General features: G+C 45.0%; 1 long non-coding RNA gene across 2 annotated transcripts in view; it reads right to left on the bottom strand.

Annotated features, from left to right (window-relative positions):
- Positions 1-202: 202 nt before the first annotated feature.
- Positions 203-8,185, bottom strand: part of LOC125945338 (uncharacterized) — a 15,422-nt gene continuing 7,439 nt past the window's right edge. The window contains exon 3 of one of the 2 annotated variants that reach the window (XR_007466828.1): positions 203-321. This is a non-coding gene — a long non-coding RNA (uncharacterized LOC125945338). Of the gene's footprint in view, positions 322-6,631; positions 6,741-8,185 lie in introns of those variants that run through there. The other variant, XR_007466827.1, reaches the window with a different exon arrangement.

Here is an 8,185-nt window from a genome sequence, read left to right as displayed (position 1 = left end):
TATCATCGGGCACTCATCCAGCAGGCAAATATAATAAACAAACGGAAGTTTAAGATTGAAACTTACATAGGTTCAGTTTACATACTGGCGAAACTGATTGTGCTGAAATTTTCATATACGTTTGAAACTTATTGCAGTTATTGCTGTAATTCATCGTGTGTAGGGTTCTGATGCTATTGCATCTGAATTTCTGCAAAAAGAATTGAGCACTTAGACAAATTTTATTGACATATAACTTGCGCGCAACAATATGGATAATCAGCGTCGGATCCATTCACCACTCTGCAATTTCTATTTGATGGTAAATTCGTTGGAGGGCACCTAGAAAGAGGGAGAGATAGAGAAAGGTTTAATGGTATTTGGAGAGGTTATCTGAGCGACATACTTGGCATGCTGTTTCATATACGATAATCATAGATATACGAAAAAGAGTAGGACAAAAAGCATGGACATACATACACACGCAGATGCGCAAGAAAGGTCAACACCTGCTAAAATGTCATTTACATTGCACACTATTCTCAAAACTTATAATCTGTGAAAATAGGTGAGATAAAGCTTCAAATCATTCACGACCGACCGGTGCCACGTTTGCAGGCTAAGTATAACGAGCGTCATTTTTTAAAGATTTATTTGTTCTTTAAAGCTTTCTGCTACACACTCCAACGCCTTTTTATATAAGTTTCTGGGGCCGCTGAAATAATTTGTTGTACAGGTGACTTTATTCTAAATATCTGGCCCCGCACTACTCAAAACAGAAGCGGGACCAAAATATTCCTTTGTCATTCAGGTCATTTCGTTGTAGAGGCGTTGGCTGTAGAGGTGCTCGACCGTATATATATAGGGACTCAGTGTATCCGCTAGAATAGATTTGTTCACATTCACTGCAGCCGTCAATAAAAGGCAATAGATTTATTTCCAGTAGAGAAAATTATTCTGCTGTGCTAGGAGATAAGTAATAAACTGAAGGTGTGTTTAAGGGCAGGTTTGTTTTTTCAATCTATCAAACAGTGTTTTTTTCACGAATAGAAAAAAAAATTACATCGCTAAATTTAGGCGAGGTACCAGAGCACCATGCTGCATTGGGACATCCTGTCAAGAAATTATATAAACAATAGATGGGGAGTCCAATGCAGTGCGTTATAAAATGCAGAAAGTCAGAATATTAGAAGAAGCAAGAACAAACACATTTAAAACATTAATCCTTTACAATTTGAAGCAGCAAATACATGATAAAAATTCAAACCACTAGGTATTCATAAGAATGCGCAGCAACAGTTTTTCTTTTGAAATTTCCTAATGACGAAGAATATACTTTTTTTTCTGATTGCACGCGATTCCACAGTGACAACGCTGTAAAATAAGAAGTATGCCTTCTGAAGTTCGAGTGTATTGAATGCCACAAAATATTCTCATCAGAGGCAAATCTGGGTGGGTTAGTATTAACGAAGCGATTACCCAATAAAGTACTCAATGAAATAAATTATTTATAGACGTGAACAAGATCATTATGAGAATAAACTAGACTAACTGATGTATAAATAATGTAAAAATTGATGTATACATCAATATATCATCATCAATTATATACATCAATACAACAAAGAATGACAGATGGATTTGTAAGCTCTTCTTATTTTAGGGGTACTTGCCTCCGATAACGTACCGCGCGCGCGCGACCCTTCCAAAATTTTTCGTGACTAATGCGCTAGGGCAGGGCGCGTGCGCACTTTGAAGAAGGCGGATTGGCCGCTTATTCTACAAATCAAGTACAAAAGGTGAAGGCTGTCAGAGGCTTCGGATAAGAAGTGATCCGAAAAAAACATTTTGAAAGTATGTTTAAACGTTGCAAAATAGGTTATATATTCGTTCCAAGACTCTGAGCAGAAAATGAAAAGGGAGTGTTCTGCTTTTTCATTTTCTTCTTTCTGGGGTAAAAGACCAGAAAGAAGAAAATGAAAACATCAGAACACTCCCTTTTCACAAGTCGTGCAATTACGTGTATCGTTTTATGGCAGTTACGCGTTTTGCGTTGTTCAGTGTGTAATGTGTCCTGTGTTTTTTTTTTTGAATGATTATGTGAGTTTCAAGTTAACAAATACTTGGCGTTAATCAGATGTAGAAGTGTTGGTTATGTGTACCACCTGTCGTAGTAATTTATGTTAAGATATCTGATAGGCGACAAGGAGAGGGACAAAACAAGGCAGTGTGCCGTGTGAGGGCGAAAAGGAAACTCAAATGTAAATGGCGGCTTGTGAATGAGCCTTCTGATAGCGTAACACCTGGCGTCTGCAGTGCTCGAAGCTAGGCGCTCGAAGTTAAAGCTTACTCGCTCGGCGTCCGGCCTATAGGAACGAACCACCGCCTCACGCCACTGCGTCTGCACCCGAAGCAACACTCCCGACAGCTGAGGGACTATGCAGGCATTTTCTTTGGCTGGAAAGCTGATCTAGGAGGACAAGCGGAGCGGTACCTGGGCCGATGCTGAGTGAGCCTTTCAGGAGAGTTCACGCGATGCTACCGCGTCAGCTGCTGTACGTGGTGCGCTTCTGGGTGCTCACGCAGAGCACGGCTTCCAAAAGCCGGGCACGCAAAGGCGCCGGCTAATCGAACGTGGCGCAGAGCCACTGACCAGAGCTTAACGCGGCCAGATATCCTCCGCTGCCCGAATCACCCGTTCCATGGTAGCTGCTACCTAATGAACTGTAGGGTGCAGGCTACCTTTTCACACGAGAACAAGGTGAGAGCAGGAGCCGACGTTTCGACAAGTGGACTTGTCTTCTTCAAGGCGACATATGCTCTCCGTGGCACAGTATATATAGGTGGGGTTCTTCTAAAGCGACGAGAAGGTAACGCGGGTGGGTGAGGTAACGAGGGAGAGTGTTAGTGGTGAGGGTGTAGAATTGAAAAGAAAGTTATTGCGCTACTGATGGTCGATGGAGGAATTTGAGGGAGCGCCGTGTGTTAGCTGGTTGACGTGTCATTGTATGTTCCTCTTTTCGTGGAAGGAGCCTGGACAATGGGGAGGGGGGGTGGTATCTGCTCCCCTGGAGGTCAGTGAACTATCGCGCCTGAAATAGAGATTTAAAGTAGCGTCAGAACAATGATGCCATTGGAAAAAAATGAAAAAAGATGGGGAGGGGTAAATATTCAAATAAAAGAACGAAAGGAATGACTGAAAGCAAAGGGAAGTTGGAATATTAATGACAATTGAATAACGAAAAAAAAAGAGAACAAAAAAGAACTAAACAACTCAATCCCAATCACCCTACCATCTTTTGGTCAAGATACGCCCCACTTCCTTGGAATTATCGACTCGATTAACGCTAACCAAATCTTGTCCGACTGCGCTTTTCTAGTAACTTTAGTTGTTTCTGCTCTTTACTCTAACATACCCAAGAGTGAAAGTATTGAAGCCATGTCGAAGTCCCTCGCAGTCAATCCTCAAGCGCACGCTCCGGAAGTTTACCTAGTCACTTCTCGAGTTAGTTCTCACGCTCAACTATTTCGAATTCGATTCTATTCACTACCTACAAACTTTCGGCACAAGCATGGAAACACCATTCGCTCCCACGCATTCCAACATTTTCATGGGACAGCTTGAAGCAAGCCTGATAAAATCAAACTCTTTAAAACCCCAGACGTACACCCGGCAACAAAATAAGCCGGGGCATGAAATCTGTGAAAAAGCTGAATATATCCGCAGCCTCACAACGTAGCCTGGCATTTGCATTTCGGGCTTCGACTAAAATATGCTAACAAGATTGTCGTATACAGTTTTACTTGCTACTGCTACAGGCTACGAAGATATTCAGCTTTTTCTCAGACTTCGTGTCCCGGCTTATTTTGTCGCCGGGTGTATACCTGCATAACATTCACGACATATTCATAATGTGTGAACACGGCACAAACGCGCTAATCGACCTAATAAGCCATTTCAACTGTTTTCACCCGAGTATTAAGTTCACTGCTCACCTCTCTCCTAGTCAGATCAGCTTCCTCGACACAACGGTTTACATAGAAAATGGAAAATTGAGAACAACACTGTACGGATAGTCAGCAGTATTTAGACTACACCAGTCATCACGCGCGGCACAGCAAGCGATGAATTTTTGTGGGACAAGCGAAACGAATAAGAGTCAGTAGCGAAGACAACGATCATATCCACCACCTAAATGATGTTAAAGTAACGCTAGCGGAACAAAACCGTCTACAAATTCCTCTCGACCGGGCTTATGACGTCACATCAAGATTAGAGAGGCAGTCGGCATTAGCTAAGAAACAAGCTACACCAGAATGTGATAGACCACCAGCCTTTATAACGTAATATTCTAATGCCCTCCCAAACATAAAGTACATGCTACGAGAATACCCCCGGATGTACCAAGGGTTAATGATCGCCGCAACAGAAACATTAAAGACATGTTAGTGCACGCAAAAGTCAGCCAACATCATTCCCTCGTAATAAAAGCATGTTCTCCCCCCAGATGCAAAACCTGCAGGCACCTTCAATGTGACCTTAAAATTAAAAGCACCGCAAATAGCTATAGACACGAAGTGGAAGCTACCTTTACTTGCACTAGCTCCGATGTAATTTATGCGCTTGAGCGTTCTTTCTGCAATAAACAATATATAGGCAAAACGGGACAATCAATCAACGTCAGGTTAAACTTACATCGCGCGGAGACATCTAAAACGCTTTCCAAAGCCGTCGCCGAGCTTATCAACCAACCAGGTGCATAACTTTTATGAACTTAAACTCTACATACTACAGTCAAATTTCCGTTCTTCGCGGGACAGAAAATACAGAGAATCGTACCTGACCCATAAGTTCAAGACATTGCAATCAATAGTCATGAACGTTTCAAAGGGAGCTTTAGAATCTATTCGCTATACTGAACTTCAAAGCCTAGACAACAGCACTTAGTTATTTTTCATTAAGTTGTGTAGTTCTTCTTTTTCTCCTTTGTGTTGTTATTCGATTGTCAATATTATTCCAACCTCCCTTTGCTTTCACCCCTTCTTTTCGTTCGTTTATGTATGCATTTACCCCCCCCCCCCCCCCACGTCTTTGAAATCGTTTTCCACGAGCACCATTTTTCTGCCGATAGCTTTTATTCTCGCCTTCAGACGCGATACCTCACTGACCTCCAGCAGAGCAGATACCGCCGTCCCCTCCCCCCCCCCCCCCCACTCCCCGACGTCCAGGCCTCTTACTTCCACGTAAAAGGAACCTACAATGCCACGTCAACCACCTAACACACGGCGCTGCCTCAAATTCCACCATCGACTATCAGTAGTGGAATCTTTCTTCCCAATTTTTCACCCTCACCAGTAACACACTCTCGCTCCGTTACTTCACCCACCTGCCTTACATTCTATCCCCTTTGGAAGAACCCTACCTATATATACTGTGCCGAGGAGCACATATGTGGCCTTTAAGAAGACAAGTCCAGATGTCGAAACGTTGGCTCCAGCTCTCACCTTGTTCTCGTGTTGCTCATCATCTTGAATTTACATCTCCCGCGTTCCCCGTGTTTTCCCAGGCTTCCTTTTGTCACTTGTCGCCTTTCCGTCGCGTACCGCATAAAATTTACCATGGGGAGCTGTCGCCTATGTGTTTTCCTATGTGTGGTGACGTGATAACGCCAGCCAGGGGAGCGGTGATTGCGCCGCCTGCTGTTGGTCTCCCAGTGTGTCACCGTGTAGGCTGTTATCTGTTCCAGCCGGTGACGTCACACCAGCTCCATATGTTTTAGTTGCTCAGTGGAGAATAAGGGCTGATTCTTTGTCATTACAACCTGTGTCTCAGTTACTTCATGTGGCGACGAGGCGGGTCGACGGCCCGCGTAACCCAGGAACGAAGTGTTGGCTCAGCCAGGGAGTGCGAACGGCTGGAGAGGCGGACGAAATACTGCACCTGCTATCGGATTACGCCAGCATTAAGGCAAACACGGGGGTTATTTGACGGACCTGCAAGAAACGCCCCAACGCCGCCATTGTACAAGTGAATAAGCCGCGGTCGTGAAACGCATACTTGTTGAGTGCCTTCACCTCTGCGAAAAGTCGCACTTGGGCAAGTGGCAAGTTAAACAGCGGAGCTGTTTAAGCTCTTGGTTGCGCCGCGTAGTGCGAACAAAAACTGCTCCTGACGATGACGTCGCCACGCGTTGCCTAGAAACCACCTCGCGGATCGGCGTGTGCTTCGCCTCCTCTTCGTGCCGTGCAGATGTTGCCTTGCCATGGGACGTTAGGGAGAGGGAAGGAAAGCAAGCGCGCGGCGCGCGCCATGCTCGGAAGAGAGAAAGCGAAAGAGAGAGAGAGAGAGAGAAAGAAATTGTAGCAGCACCAACAGCGGCGTCAGCGTCAGCAGAGCTGCTGCTGACGCCGTCCGCATTTCCCCGTTTCCCCGCGTTCGCGCCAAACGCGCGCGGTGTCCGTGACTGCGGCAGGCGTCTCTGGCGGCGGCTGGGCACGTTTCAACCAGCCACGCCCCTGCAAGTGTGGAGGCGCAGCTTGACCGTGACGTCACTGGGGACATAAAGCTCGGAGCCAATGTGTGAATTCTTTCACAAGAGTTATTTTATACTCAAGAATACAGTCTCAAATGTATTTCCTAAGTACTCACTTGGTTAGAAACACCGCGCCGCTTTGGAGTATGCAAGATACTTCCGCACAAGGATCTCGCATATTGCGGCTATGGCCAGCAGGAATTTTTTCGTTATTGAAAACACATTGACCTGAAATTTTTAACGTGCCCGTTGTAACCACACCAACTTAATAATTATATCTTATTTGCACTCACTTTGCATAAAAATCATTATTATAATCAGCCTACACACGTCTATTGGGAACGGTAATTTAAATTTGTTCTATTTTTCACCTTAGCAGAAGATAGGTGCAGTACTTATACTAGGCTAGAACGTGCAAATACAGTTACTCCCTCGGCGCAGCTTTCTGATTAGGTTCTGGAATAGGTAAACATTGCTGCTCCTGAATGTTAATCAAATTGGTATCAAACCCAGGGTGACAGCCTGAAAAAAATATGCTAGAATGAAGAAATGCCACCTGAAGATGAAGTGTTATTGCATTTGTGACCATCGTGGCAATAATCACGCAAATTGAAAGTACGCACATTAGTACACAAAAGTACACAGGAAACGTAAATCAGGCGCCACGAACGCTGAACAAACTGCTGTTCTTTATGCTATTGTTTCATTGCTCACCATACCGATATTCTGTATCTATGTGCTGTTACGTCTCAACCTCGAAACGTGCAGTATTCGGGTGTTGCCCACGAGGCAGCCCCTGTCATCAGCGCCGTCCAGACGGCGACAGTGCCCGACACCGACCATGACAAGCTGACCGTCACGGAGATGCCACTGATTGATGCGAGGGGCCAACTTCGTAGAATTACTACCGTGGGAACGGCGACGATCTTAGTTTCCCAGATGGCCACGTAGTTGCGGCAAATGAGACGACGAGGGTGCAACATTAGAGGCGGAGCTCCGTGAACAATGCAAGCCCTCTGATTGGCCGCAACAAGGTGATCAGATTCCCTAGCCGAGTCAACTAGGAAGACGACCGTTTTATCAGCGGACACCTTGGGTGCAGTGGTGTGTCCTGACCTGTTCTGATGTGTACTGAGACATATAGTGAGGCAAATGGTCGAAGTTCTACATGGAGCAGGCTTCCATAGCTGGAGCCGCTGTACATATTGTACAATAAACCATTTTTCTGTCGCTCCTATTCCCTGACGTACTCATCCCTACGGCTGGAGAATCACCGCCGCAAATGCTACCCCGAGTTCCAACAATACATGCGTGTCGGTTGGTCAGCAAAAATAACTCGGCTGTTATTTCAGTGCTCGTGGCGTCTCTTTTACATTTCTTGTACTCGTGTTCCCTGCGCTACAGCCTGAGTATATAGAAGCAACTGGCCTATCAAATTGTGCTCAGGTTCTGCCCTCATTGATTACTGACCGCACCCGTGAGTTCAATTAGAAAACATAGCCTAAAAATAGGGGTGATCAATATTATGCTTTAAGTATTTCTTTAAATTATGCCCTGAGCGGTGCCTGAAATCCACCTCAGCACATATGTTATGGGGACAGGGGGACACTAAATGTGATATCACCTGTCACCTTCCACCACCTAATCACTACAATTGTCGAAAGAACGTTTTA

This window comes from Dermacentor silvarum, chromosome 5 (assembly GCF_013339745.2).
Source record: "Dermacentor silvarum isolate Dsil-2018 chromosome 5, BIME_Dsil_1.4, whole genome shotgun sequence".
NCBI classification, from domain to species: domain Eukaryota; kingdom Metazoa; phylum Arthropoda; class Arachnida; order Ixodida; family Ixodidae; genus Dermacentor; species Dermacentor silvarum.
The sequence above is the reverse complement of the archived record's forward strand: the minus strand, read 5'-3'. Positions and strand labels throughout refer to the sequence as shown.